Source organism: Falco rusticolus, chromosome 1, assembly GCF_015220075.1.
Source record: "Falco rusticolus isolate bFalRus1 chromosome 1, bFalRus1.pri, whole genome shotgun sequence".
NCBI classification, from domain to species: Eukaryota; Metazoa; Chordata; class Aves; order Falconiformes; family Falconidae; genus Falco; species Falco rusticolus.
Genome location: NC_051187.1, coordinates 44,670,188 through 44,684,531, shown reverse-complemented (window position 1 = coordinate 44,684,531; position 14,344 = coordinate 44,670,188). Strand labels below are relative to the sequence as shown.

General features: G+C 37.1%; 1 long non-coding RNA gene across 1 annotated transcript in view; it reads left to right on the top strand.

The window, feature by feature from the left end:
• The first annotated feature begins 579 nt into the window (after window positions 1-579).
• LOC119143245 overlaps window positions 580-14,344 on the top strand; it is a 33,145-nt gene continuing 19,380 nt past the window's right edge. Inside the window, exon 1 of the long non-coding RNA XR_005102636.1 lies at window positions 580-678. This is a non-coding gene — a long non-coding RNA (uncharacterized LOC119143245). The remainder of the gene's footprint in view (window positions 679-14,344) is intronic.

Sequence of the window (14,344 nt, the reverse complement as noted above, 5' to 3'; positions counted from 1 at the left end):
ATCTTGTGTTGTCATAAATCAGTGAAGCCCAAGGCTGTTAATCTTTTCTCTGTGGAAGAATACATTTATACAGAAAGGCCATTGTCAGCTTTAAAATTTTGATTAGATTGCCTATAATTAACTATATTTTCTGTAGAATACCTAAGGCTCATCGAATGGTTGGAGGTCCCTGCCAGGATGTTACATTATCTACAGAGTAATTCTGTACTGGGACTGTATTAAGAATTTTAGACTAGAAAATCTTTACATTAGGGCAGTTTTAATTTGTTTTCAATGGCACTGAGCAGGTGGTCATTTCAGTAAATAATGACACATAACAAACCAGCAAACTTTTGTTGTAACTCAAGCTGAGTACAACTTCATACAAAGAGCAGCTGCTGTGACTGCTATTAAGAAAAGGATGTAAGAAGCCCTTCAGTGGACAAAAAAAACCCCTAGAAAAATAACTTCAAACCTGAGTACTGGAAGTCCAGGTAAGCACATTTCAGGAAGTGGATAACTGTACTTCCCAGCTTCTCTTGTGGGAATTTTTTGGTTTTTTTTCTAGGAAAGGTAAATTGCTTTTTTCCCTCTTGTCCAGGCAAGAATATTTTGTGACAAGACCTTGGGTTCAGACTGAACAGAAGGAAGAAAAGCCCTGTTTCTGCAATATGTTGAACCAGTCAGTCAGCATTTGAGGTAATTAATTTTATTTGGGTACTACTTTGGAATATTAAATTTTTTTCTTTTCTACCCAATTTTCCAAATTCCTCAAACATGTGTCATTTTATTAATGGATGCTGAAAACTGTTAGTTCCTTTTTTCACAGTAACTAGTTTTGACATTGAAAAATTCTGTTTATTACATTTTAGCTTTTAAAAAAATAATTCTCATGGCAGACATTAAAATTTTCTTGTATTTTCTTGAGGCTTTCATTTTGTTTTATTTTTATGTCCATTTCAAAAAATCAGAATCCATCTGGTAAAGCCTTTTCATAGAAGGATGATTCCTACAAGTGGAAATTTTAACCTTTGACTTGGAATTCTTTTCCAGAGAAACAAATGGTTAAAGCCAATTCTGAGAGATCCCCTTAAATAAGCAGGATTTCTAATTGTAAGACTAGCAGTAACCAGTTTATATTTTTGCCATTTGCTGAACACAGAAAACACAGTGTTTTCTGGATTATTGGAAAAGTAACATCAAAATATTTTTAGTGAATTTTTTTCTTTCACAGAATGCACATACATCTTGCTCACTTAATGAGAGGTAGCAACACACTGACCTTTTGCTCTGCTTACATATTGAACTGTGTGATAGACGTGCATCTCTTCTCCATTCTGTTGTTGACTCTATCGTTCCTTTTTCCGCAGTGCAGCAGCTTTTAACATAAGAAACCTCCACAACTAGGATTATTTCTTTCAGACATCTTGAGTCTCAAAGATCTGGCTGTAAATTTGCTCTGCTTTTATACAGCGATGTAAACAAAGTAACAAAATTACTTGGTTCTTGGTAAGAACATAAGGGTACTATGATGTACATTACAATGGCATCATCAGTCAGTGTGGCAAGTAGTTCTTTCAGTGATACCATTCTGTACATTCCTGGCAAGCTCCTTATCTCTACATTTTAACAAGCCATGACAGAACCTGGTTTAGTTTAGGAATGAGAGGAGTCAGGGTTTTGTTGAAAGACCTAGACTTCATTATTACTGAATAGTAATTTGTATAGCAACAGTTGTTCTTGTTCTAGCATTTTCAGTATTTTGCACTTATATTTTCTTGTGCTAGATAGCCTGATATTTATCAAATGCTCAGAGTTTAGGTCCTGAGAGAGATCTGCTAAGGGTTACAAAGCAATTAAAAACTGAAAGTTGGTCAGAACAGCTGGTAAAATCAACTATTCTGCTGTTTGCTGTGCTATACTGAGATCAATCAGTTCTTGATATTATAAGTCTAGGAAACTGTTAGGTAAGAAAATCTTTGACTAATTTGTTCATACTGGAGTCTTCACATCTGCTACAGAATATTGCACTATCCATAGAACACATTCTTAGAAGCACTAGCAGTAAAAAACACTATCATGTTCCTTATGCGGCAGATCTGTCACAAATATCATTACTTGTAAGTCACTTGTATCGTGTGGCTCAGCAGTGGATTACTACAATCTCCTATGTTCTTCTGCAGAGCTTGAATTGCATTTTAAATTTCAAGCACAGGGCAAATAAATATATGGGTGTGGAAAACCCATGCCTTTGATCTTGATTCTTAATTTCAAAACATTTCAGATTCTGTGTAAAAGTACTGCGAGTGACTATTATCTATGGCATATTAATTCAAAGCTGTCCATGTTTTCCTGTGTATACTCCTTAGCCTTGCTGCAGCAAGAGAAGGCAAATTCTTCTTAGCTGCAAAAACTACTCTACCGGTGACTCCATGTAGGATGCTTTTATGTGCAATGCATTGATAGAGAACAATCTGCTGCAAAACACAGCTATGCTCATTAGTGATAATGTTTATAAAACAGTGTTCCAAATAACACAGTTGCTCAAAACATCTAAGAGAAAGTTGCAGTCTACCAGCAACTCTGCAGCATTTAGCTTTCATGTCCTTTTTTTCCTAGATGATGATTTTCTGTAGATTATGGGATCCATTCTCAAGGTAGGCTCTTGACTCCTTATGTAATCACCTCAGTCTGTGGTCTGATACTTCAGGGCAATAGACATCAACAACATTTATAGAAATAAAGTGTTGATGTAGATATCAGACCTGAGGGACAGCTTCTTTGGTTCTTAGGTTATTCCTAGAGTGTTTCCAACTTCTGAAGTAGAAACTGAAGCAAGAATCATTCTGTTTCAAAGTGCTTAGTAAACCACGCTTGATGTCTATCCATATTTTATACACCTAGATAGAGGTATATCAAAACAGCCAAGGTCCTTAATCCCAGAACAGGAATTGGAGGTGGTTACAGAGGGATGGATGAACATTAGCTCTTCTCAAAGCTTTCCCCCAGCTGTCCTGCAGATGTTCTGTTATTTGCAGAAATTCATACCTGTAGTATGTTGGCTGATCTCTGAAACTAGCGTGAGGTCAGTCCCTTGCAAAAGTCATGGTCATGCTCTATTTTGACTGACTACTTATGCATTCCTGATAAAATGGGATATGAAAGAGAAAGGACAGCAAAAATATGAACAAAATGTGAATACAATGGAACATTTTGTTAGTCTGAAAAACATTTGTTTTGCTTGGATTAAAATCCTTGCTTTAAAGAATGTTGTTCAATGTTGTTTAGTTCCCCTCTAGAAAGTTACAAAAGAAAACACCATATATAATAAAAATTTTAAGCATGGTCGAAGAGTACTAGCAAGCCTGATAGTAACAGCCATAAGTTTATACCATAGTGCTGGCATGACCAAGATCAGGCACATCATTAATAGATTTCAAAAACAGGTCTTCGTTAAAAAGATAAAAATTAAGTTTAGCAATGTATTAATGATCTTTTGAATAAAGATTTCTTATTTTCTCTTCCTTGTTGTGTAAGCTGGCTTTGAAAAGAAACAGGGATTGTTACAAAAAGCAGTTTAGAGGTGCAGGCTTGTATATTCTATTTAATATTAAATTCTAAACTTTCAAAGATACTTGCACCTCAGAGATAGTTATCTCTTCCTATTTCACCCTTTGCTCCTATCAAAAGTAATAAAAATGTAAATAAGTGTATGGTGCTATCAACTTTTTCAGTTAGGTGCTTTGTAAGTCAAGATAATCAACATTAGATTGAATAAGTAGTTGAAATCTTTGAATCTTTATATCTTCCCCATAAGAGAAAAACAAAAATATCAAGGTAATTCCAGTTTACTTTTATAGTACTCATGACTTTTCCCTCTGTAATATTAAAGGAGAACGTAAACCAAAATGCATTCCTCCACTCAACATTTATTTGCTATATAAAGCTTCAGCAATAATGTGTTTTCCTCTTTCATTCTACTTGAGTTGATTGAAAAGTTTTACATATTTACCAAGCTCACACTTTGCCTGAGTTCATGAATTATGCAATTAACCATGAATGCAATTTCCTGCATTTTACAGTAATAGCTTTAATTCTGAAATGCGATGCTATATAGAGACAGCTCATTCATAAACTATATAACACATTAGAACAATTTCTTACATGGGTGAGTATTCTTGGGCAAACAGCTCTTATGAATATGTTAATTTGTCTAATAAACTGTTTCTGGGCAGTTCTTATGCAGGGGCAATATTCCTTAGCTACCATATTTTCAGGAGCACTTTCACCAGGTGAAGTATAAGCAGGAGGCTAGTGGTATTTTTATACACTTACTGAAAAGATTCTGGTAACTTAGTTTTTCCTTCCTGACCGTAGGTTTATGAACACACATGGACTTGAAGATCATGTAGTAGAATACATCAGTAGGTGTTTAGCCCTGGTAATTCTACTGTGGATGATTTAATGTAGTTATCCTCAATGATGTCCCAGTTATTATACTTGCAACACTATGTGCTGTGTGTTTTCAGATATGAACTTAATGAGAAAAAAATCAAAGAATTGTTTATTTTGTTACCGAACAATCCTAATGCATTAATACAATTAGAAATCATTAGTATTTTCCTTCACATTACATTTAGTTTGAAACAAATCTGTGATCCCCGAAAACTTATTACATCTGTGCACATTGTTTACACCAAGTGAACAGTAAGACTCATGCAGAATTCAAGACAGCAGAGATGTGGGCCATCATGCAACACTGTGGAAAATCTTGTCTTTCATCTTTCTTTTTTTCACTTGCAACTTTTAAAAGAAAATGTTACCGTGTTGCTCTTGGCCAGCTAACTTTATTTACCTTTAGCTGGCTTCCATTTGCTCAGTCAGTGCATAATTTATATCTTAAACTTCAAGAGCTTACCTAATTTGCAAAGTTGCACTTGAGACTGTTATCTACAACAGGCTTCTCTATACATCAAAGTGCCCATACACTCAGCTCTAAGATTGTATTTTGACTGATCTAGTAGGTCTTTGTATGTTTTCTGTGATTAATAATATTTGATTAGGAGTGGTTAAAAGACATTTAGAAACGTGCATGCACTTGTGCTGTGCTTAGAATAGTCAAACAGCCATTTCAGGAGTGCTCTTGAGGTTGTCTGTAAAATTGGAAACAGTCATCTCAAAGCATCTTGGTTTTCATTACTCGGTGTCCATGCAGTTCAGCCTGCTACCCAGCTACCCAGCTGTCTGATTTGCTTTTGGGGCCTCTTGGCTCACTGAGGGACTGAGGATTAGACACCCTGGGCAGGGTTCAGAGGCCTGAGCAGAGTCATTTGGTGCCATTTAGAATGCTCAGGACAGCCAAGGAATCTGCAGGGACAGGCAGGCAGAGGAGGAGCGGGCAGCAGCACCTTTCCAGGTGCCTCGCAGAGCACACTGCAGTGCCTCTGATGGCCCTGCTGACTTACCTGGGGGCAGCTGAATCCCACACTTTGTCTCTTTGTGAAATGCACAGTGAGAATTTGTGGCAAAGCAAGTAAAAGCAGCTGAAGGAACAAATGGGAAAGAGACTGTGAAGTGGCACCTAGCTAACACCTAGCAACTGAGCACCTCCATTTGCAGACTGGCCACTGTACGCTTCATCCACACTGTAATCCCTGGTTTATTTAGAAAGCTGGTTCCAACTGACATTTCTCTTCCTCAGGCTGCAAACCTCGTTTTAATATTGCCCATTATGGCTTAGGTTATTTTGCCTTTGTAGCATATGAATTGAGTACAAGCACAAAATTTGCATTGAAAAGAAATCAGCTTTTGTTTATTTTTTTTATGTGAAGTAATTTCTGAAAATTCCACTTGTTTTTTTTAACCATATCCTGCTTTAATAATGAGCCAACAGTTCCCAAGGAACTTTCTGGTAATTATTGGTTTATTGTTTAATGGCCTGAGGCAAGACTGAGAGTAAAGAACTTTCTTCTAAAGCAAGGAGGAACTGCAGTAACGATAAATCTCTCTGGTATTATTACTGTTATGAACCATTTTCAAAAGTTTATGATGCAGGCTTGAAAGCACTCAGATTCACATTACAGTGTTCAGATACTTTAGAATTAACAGGTTTTTTGTAAAGCCCTAACCCTTTCCAGCCTACATTTCAACACAATATTCCGTATTCTTTCTAACCTGAGATGCCTAATGTTCTATACGCCTGCTCTCTTTCCACCTGTTAAAAGAAAGTGGGAGCACAGTAGTAACTAGATAGAAACTAATTTTCTTAATGTCTGTCTGTCTGGCTTGGCTTGAAAATCTGTACCACTTCTAGATGAATGTCAAGCAAAAATCTCACTACTGAGAACATTATGCTGATGTATCTCATGGTGGATGCTATGGCTCCTGATCATCCACAACGGATTCATACTAGTGTGCTTTCTGGGCTGAACTAAGAAGGTCATCAGCCAAGGGAAATCTGGGCATGGATTAAATGCTAAAGCACATGCTCTCACCCCCGCTTACAGTACAAATCAGGCTTACACTATATCTGGCTTTCTGGCCCATGTGGTCCATGCAGAACATATTTCACAGTCTCATGGATTTGCATTTTCTTCCCTGACTCAAAGCTCTCGGTCCACTGTGTCTGGCATCACACTATGGCACACTGATAGATTATATGTTTAATTTGCATGTACCCTTATGGAGTTATTACAACTTGCTCAGAAAAGTAGACTCTGCTTTGGTCAACACTTCAAAGGAGTAAGTCTTAATGTGAATTTACATATCAGTAGGGACAGAAGGGGAGGTGGGGCAGGAATTCAAGTTGGCTGTAGTATGTGAGCTGATATGATGGCCAGGAGTCCAGCAGCACACAGTGCCTTGAGACAGGAGAAGCTTTCCGAAGCATCCTACTTTTCCCTGTTCCTTTCCCTTCCTCAGGGAATTTTATCAAACCTAAAGCCTTATGAAGCCTAATAAAGGCATGCTGGTATGATCACAGATTATGTTAGGTAAATGAGATAGAGGTATGTTATTGTCCACACACAAAAGTGCTCAAACCCTGGAGAAATTTGCCACAAGCAGTGTGTATGTCTATTCCAAGGCTTTGAGACTTCAACAGGAGTCGGCCAGGAGAATAAAGTTCACTTGCCACCTTTCTGCTAATAGATCTGAAAGCGGGTGGTACCCCCTTTGGAAGGGCTTTGGTGGGATATTTCAGGAACCTGCTTCTCTTCCTTGAGCAACAGGCATTTCTCAGGCAGCCAGAAGACTTTAGCAGAAGCCATTTTATTACTTTACCCTTTTGCCTGAGGATGATGAGTCCATATTAAATACTTATATTTTTTCCTGTAACAATTACCAATGCTTTCTCCTTCCTCTGAAGTTTGCATGAAATTTCAAAAAAAATCTCTATATTATAGAAGCAGCATTAAATTTAATTAGTCAAAAATTTTTTTTGGATATGGGAAAAAATGCTCTTGAAATGAAAGAAAGATGCTGTATGGCCTATTTGGTCTTTAAACTCTGAATAAACTAACTTGCATAGGGCCAGTCTGAATAATTAGTAGGGAGAAATGTTCTGTTTAGTTCTGGAGAGTTTTTTCCTGTCTTTCAGACAAGTGCATATCCACTCTTTCATTTGTGTGAATTATTTAACGTGATTCACTGATGGAAAGGTAACTCATGATCCCAGCTCTACAGTCCTTTATTTTCAAATGTGCCAGCTGTGCCACACAAAAATTCTTTATAGAAGAACACAGTTACTTTTTTTTAATGTACTTTTTGCAGTATCGGAACCATTCCTTGATGAAAACACTGTGTGTGGTGAAAATTTATTAATTGATTACTGCTTATGAAAAAGTCTTTGTCTTTAATTAGGAATTGTTTAACTTGCACAGTGAGCTCGGGGAGCTCAAGGATGACTTTAATGAGCAGGTGGTGTTTGTTCTGAGCACCTTGAACAATCAAGATATGAGCAGGACCATCCAGGCAACAATACTGTGTGCAGCTGGGTCATGACAGTAACTCCACCACACTCTGGTGTCTGGCCAATGTCCCTGGCATGTGTGAACCTTATAGATCATGGGATACTGCACACCTGCACTTAGATAACTTAAAAGTTTGCATAGACTAGGTATGTAAACTGGTTTTGTTTTTCACTGAGTATAAAGGTGGGCAAGCTCTGGGACTGGCCCAGAAGCCTCACCTACGGGTGGATGCACCCAATAGGAATTTTCCCAGTTACGGAGAGACTCCTGGCACTGGCTGCAATGGGGCTTCCCAACCAAAGTGTGGGCCTGAATGGTGTTAAGGTGATAATTGGTGATGTAGTCTTTTCTTAGTCTCTGTAACATTGCGGTGACGATTTGATGCTTCACTCCTATTGCTCTTTTATCATATTGTGTATAAAAACTAGTACTGTTTCCTTTTATCATATTGCATGCTCTTTTCCTTTATTGTATTGTAATATAATAATATATTAATATATTATATTTGATTTTTAGTTCATTTTTGCTTGATATCCAGTCAATCAGCAAAACAGTGTGTCAATTGCTAGACTAAAACTATAATCAGAACATATTTAAGCTTAATTTCTTACAATAGTAATACATGTTCAGCACATGTAAAAAACTGAATCTTAAGGTAAGACATAACAAGAAGTGCTGAAACCAGATCATGTTTCTTAGAAGTGGTAAACAGTTTCAACTGGTTTGATGTTTAGGCCCTCAGGCTCAGAAGTTTAAAACCCAGGTTTTTAAATATGTATTAATTCTTGAATTCTCAAATGCAACCTTTTTTTTATACTGGGCACATTTTTAGTTTTTCTTTCTACATCCTTTTTGTTAATTACAATTATATTAATTGTGCCTGTGCAACAATTAAGTTTCAGTTTGCGTTCACATCTTCTCATTTCAAGATGCATTTTATTTTTGCTCAACCGTAATGGTACTGCTAGGTCATTCTGAACCCAGCTTGCTTTATTTTTGACCCATAACCATCATGAACTATTTTTGCTTGAAGTACCTTCTCATCCCTAAGATCTCTGGGAAATCTTTTGGCAGTGTTTTACTGTAGTTGGTAACTAAGAATTTGTTCTGAGCAAAGGAATTTGGTAAGAAGGCTATGTTTGACTGCAGAGCTGTGTCTTCATTCAATTGTTTGTATCCCTGTGTCTAAGTCCTATGTCTAGCTGGTTCATTTTAGTTTGTAACTTGTGTGCACGCCTGACTGACTACACATTGATTTCTAAAATGTCCAGACTTCCAGAGTACAAAATCCAAAAATATCACCCTGCAGTGTGAAGTCTGTTCTTAGACATGCCCTTTTTTCTTGCTTGTCTTTGCAAATTCTCTTCTCTATGCTTATCTAATGTGTTTTTTAGAAATGTATCAGATGTTATTAGAGAAAACAAAAAACAAAACAGCACAGTTCAAACTGAAATCAGTTGCTGGAGACTGTAACACTTAACACAGCTGATACTAATGTCAGCTGTATTCATTCCTCGTTGGATTGTGATGTGACACAGCCTCTGAACACTAGGTCTGAGCCTCGGGAGTATTCAGTCAATCTGGGGCCATGCCTAGCTTAGATTTAGATGACAGATTACTGAGGAAAACAGGCTGCTGTTGGAAGTTATTTCAACATGAGGAGGAACTTAAGCTAGAATGTTTGACTGGTTACCCACCCCTCAGTGCTATAATCAGACTGTTGGTAGCCTAAAGTTTCCCAGTAATAATTGAACTCCCAACAAACTTCCAACAAAGTACTGCAGGGAACAGACCTATATTTGATGATATACCTTAACGCAACTGACTTTTATGATCATATATGACAGCTGAGATACTGTTCTCAATGCAGAGACTGTTTTGTAAGTCAAAGTAATTTTTTCAAAAGTTGATTAACAAGATGGTGGTGTTTAATATTTTCTTGGTAGCAAAGAATGTACTGAATTAGTTTTATGTAAGTTTTATGTAGCAGTCATATGTATTGCAAGTTGTTATATACTAAAGGTTATTTTTTCAGGATCATTGTAAAGCCTGTATTTTAACAAGCCCCCCACATCTGCTGCAATGTAATGTTGATACTGGCTATTGAGAGTGGTGAAATAAAACACTTGCTAAGGAGCAAATGTCATCAAACAGGGAGTTAAAGAAACAGTCAAACTTTTAGCACAGGGAGAAAAATAAATCAGTTTAGAAAAAAGAGATCAGCTGGGGAAATGGTTGCATCCTTAAATGGATACTGCTCTCTACCTATGTTATAGTTTGTGGCACATCTCTCTAAGCAGGTTTCACTGAGGCAGGGTAACAGCACAGACCAAAGGATGCACAAAGATTAATGAGAAGAATGAAATATGCCTTAGAGTTGGATGCTTAAGGTTGGTGGAACTTGTAAAACCTGGACAGCTGTGAAACTTTATCCATTAGAAGGCAACATTGGCAGTTAGTCTTGCATGGTGTGGGCAAAAAATTCAGCATGCTTAAATGAACCAACCAGATATTAAAACAGCCAATAGAAGCAGTGCTAGAAAGATCTTCAGAAACAACTTTACCTGACTCTTGCACTCTTGGGGTCAAGAGACAGAAGTGATCTGAAATGGAAGTAAGAAATCAAGGGTTCTTAAAAACAGGTAATTGAAAAGCAGAGCTACCCATGTATCGTAGTCTGACCCACATTTCAATATAGTGCATGGGATTGATCACAGGTCTAGAATGCTAGAGGTTCAGCAAAATTAGTGAAGGGCTTTACTGATGGGTAGTGGTGAATGAACATCAGTTGTGAGATAGCTGGGTAGCTTAAAAGCCTGTAAATCATTCACATTGCATGAGACTCTACACAGGAGATAGGGAATTACATAGGAATGCCATTAAACTGTGAATCTGGTCAGCAAAGGAGCCCAGCAGAAGCACGGGAAATGCTTGCCCGTTAGAAAAAAAAGAAACAAAACCAAACGGGTTAGAATGTTTCTATCTGAATTTTCACAGTGGTATTACTGGTTAATGGAGTTTTTGGTAGGAAGTAGTAAGGGTATGCAGAGATTTGACAGCATGACAACTGGCTTGGGATTTGAATAACAGATGGAAATTTAAGTCCTTGCTCTTTTTTATGTATCATGGAAAGCAATCTCGGGAATGAGATGGAGAAGAGATTTAACCTTTAGATTGCAGTGTCCTAAAGAAGGCTACTCAACCCTGCATTCCAGCTCACTTCAGTGGAAAAAAATATTTTTGATTTTGATTTTATTAAAATTTATTAAAAATATTGAATTGGATTTGTTTCAGATCAAAATGAAATCAAATTTCAATTTTTCACAAGGTGTCAGGAAATAGAATAATAATTTTGATTCTTTTCATTACTGCGGTCATACACATGAGGAGTCAAAGCACTCGAAGTCGTAGTCTGGGGCTGGAAGGAATCTGTGGTGGCTGACCTCTGTGTAACTTGCTTGTCTCAGCAGTGCCTTGGATGTGAACTGTGGCTGCTGAAACAGTTTGGTTTCTTTATAAAGCTATAATCACAAAACTCTGGGGATAGTCTGCTCTCAGAAAGGGAATATTAATTATAATGTACAGGAAAGGGTTGTTCAAGGAGCTGCAAAAGTAAAAAGGTGAACTGTAGGAGGATGACTGAGTTACACGGCTAATTTCACATCCCTAAAAACCCTAAAATACTAGGAACCAGTACAGAAACACATACTATAGAGTCTGCATAAGTGGTCTGTGAAACAGACTGGTGTTAGGTGCTTTAGCACTGCAATAGTTAACAGTGAGGAAAGCACTTCTGAATGAAAATCCAACCTAATGAACTGCTGGGAACTGTATAGGATGAAGGCAATAGTGCACGGTACCACAATAATCACTACACATAATCATGACTACAGGGTCAGCAAAGTGTTAGTAGAATAGCAGTTCTGCCATACTAAAATGGTAACACTTTAGCCATGATTTCTCCATTAGATTAATTCTTAGAAATAGGCTATGCATCAAATAATACCATTTCCTTAAGCTTATAATTTCAATATTTATAAGTCAATTTGAATCCCAAATCAAAAAAGAAGTTCAGTTGTGCAGCTGTAGAAAACAGCTTATCTGATGCATAACTAATTGACTGGAAAGGTTCAGCTGATTTTCTTGCCTCTCCTTCCCCCTCCTCCTCATTCTTTATACATACAAGTTGGTAGCAAAGTTTCTAAAAAAGGAGCAAGTCTCATAAAAACTGCTAAATACCCAAAACCCAATTTCATTTTGAAGAAGCATTGAGATACGGAAAAAAACAAAACCAGTGTGAGATAAGTGCTTTAAAGTTCTTTTCTTATGCCAAAACCAGTGTGAGATAAGTGCTTTAAAGTTCTTTTCTTATGCCAAGAACCCTGATTTTTGTTTAAGTTCTGCAGCAGGTTGTCTCAGACCTTGTTCTTTGATGTGTGCTTTTTAACTTCTTAGTTCAGGAGGAACAATGATTGTGGTTAGCTCCATTTCATTTATTTGCTGGTTTTGTAGTTGCTTTTGGTCTTGCCTGTTTTGGTGTAGCTTTAGCTAGCCTTTCAACCTTTAAAACATTGCACTTTCTTGTGTTTTTTCATTTCCCTAAGTACATCTCTTAACTTTTTAAAAACATGTTTACATCCCTGTGCAAAACATAGGTTCTGTTGTTGCTTGGTAAATGGAAACAGTTCTGTTGGGGATGTTGAGGGGGAAAAAATAGCAGTTCCAAATCTCTCAATGATTTTTAGTTTTGGATCAAGGCCCATAGGAGAATGATGTAAAATTGGTAATACAGGTGAAAATACACAAAAGCCAGAGAACACAGACACAGGAATAGTGATTTAGATTTTGCATAGTTCTGCAGAAGTATGGTTTAACATGAACAGACCTGAATCAGATTTTATTCTTGGATGTATGGTTTTAATTTCTAAGGTGCTGTACTTGTAGCACACTGTAAATTTGTAACTAGGTAATTAAATAAGTTGGTGATAGATTAATTATTTGGCCATCTGTTAAACATGGACACATTTTATTTCCCTTTTTTTATTGACACCCCCCCCCTTAACTTATAGTACATTACATTAAGTATCTGTCTAGCCTATTTGTTCTTGACTAATAACATTACGGTTCAAGTAGAATTTTTAATTTAGGGAGCTTGAATATGAAGTTACAGATAGCATGATTTCTTTCTCCCAGGTATTCTTACTATTGATGCTTAAGGGAAACAAGGCAGTGCAGTTATCTTCCCTTGAGTAGGAGAGTTTTGTTCCACCATGGAATGGAAGACAAGAAAGGGTTTTATGGGTATATTGGCACCGATTCAGTGCTAGTTCTCTCCTTTTCCCCACTGAGGAAAATAATTTCTTTAAGAGAATTAACTAATAATATATTACTATATTTGATATCCCTCTGTATAAAATTTATATAGACAAAATTCCTGAGATAAGTATTTTTCAAATTTTAAGGATTCAGATGCACTTGTATCATTTCCAAACATATCTGAGAAGGTAAGAGTAAAGAAGTAACACGGGTAGAGGAAACATTTATAGTACATTTCACTTTCTACCCCTTAAAGACTTTGAATTTTGGAGGGAAATGATGTTGGTGACCTTGAGGAACAAGAAGCCAGAAAGGTTATAGACTTGCCACTGTACACCCAGAGCTAACGTCAAAATAGCAAATGAGTGCCACCAAAGTAGACTCACCTGATAGCAGTGCCAAAAAGTTATTAGAAAATATTCAAAATTTTGTGTAGGGTGCATCTGGCTGTGGAAGAAAAATACTGTGATTGCCCAAGAAGTGCACATCTCTGGATGCTGGTTCCTCTGGGACTCTCCTGTGCTACTTCACTGAGGTGGGTAGTTCACAATTTCTGCTGGAGGAATTTCCATTCATGCTTACAGGCCCTTGCCACCTGAAAGATTGTTGCTAGTTTTGTTTAGTAACAGCACTATGTGCTCAAGCCTGTTTTCTTTTACAAAACCAGATTTTTCAGGCATGGATTTTTTTGCATATTAAAGGATCTGCCTGCTCAGTTGTATTTTTGCTATGAAATTTGATTTTTTTAGAGCTCGATAAAATGTATTTCCTAAACTCCTGCTGATTATGTGAGATTCAGGTCCTTGATTTTTGTCTTAACTTTTGAGTCAAAGCACACATCCTTAAACACTAAAATAAGTCTTTTTGATTCACTCATCTAAGGTTAAATTTTTCTATTATTCCTTTGACCCTTGGCAACTTTTAACGTAATAGAATTATTTAAGCTCTTGGGTGGTTTGACCTTATCTGGATGCCAGGTACACACCAAGCTGCTCTGTCACTCCCCTCCTCAGAAGAACAGGGGGGAAGTAAATAAGATGAAAACCCCCCAGACTTGTGGGTCAAGACAAAAGCAGCTT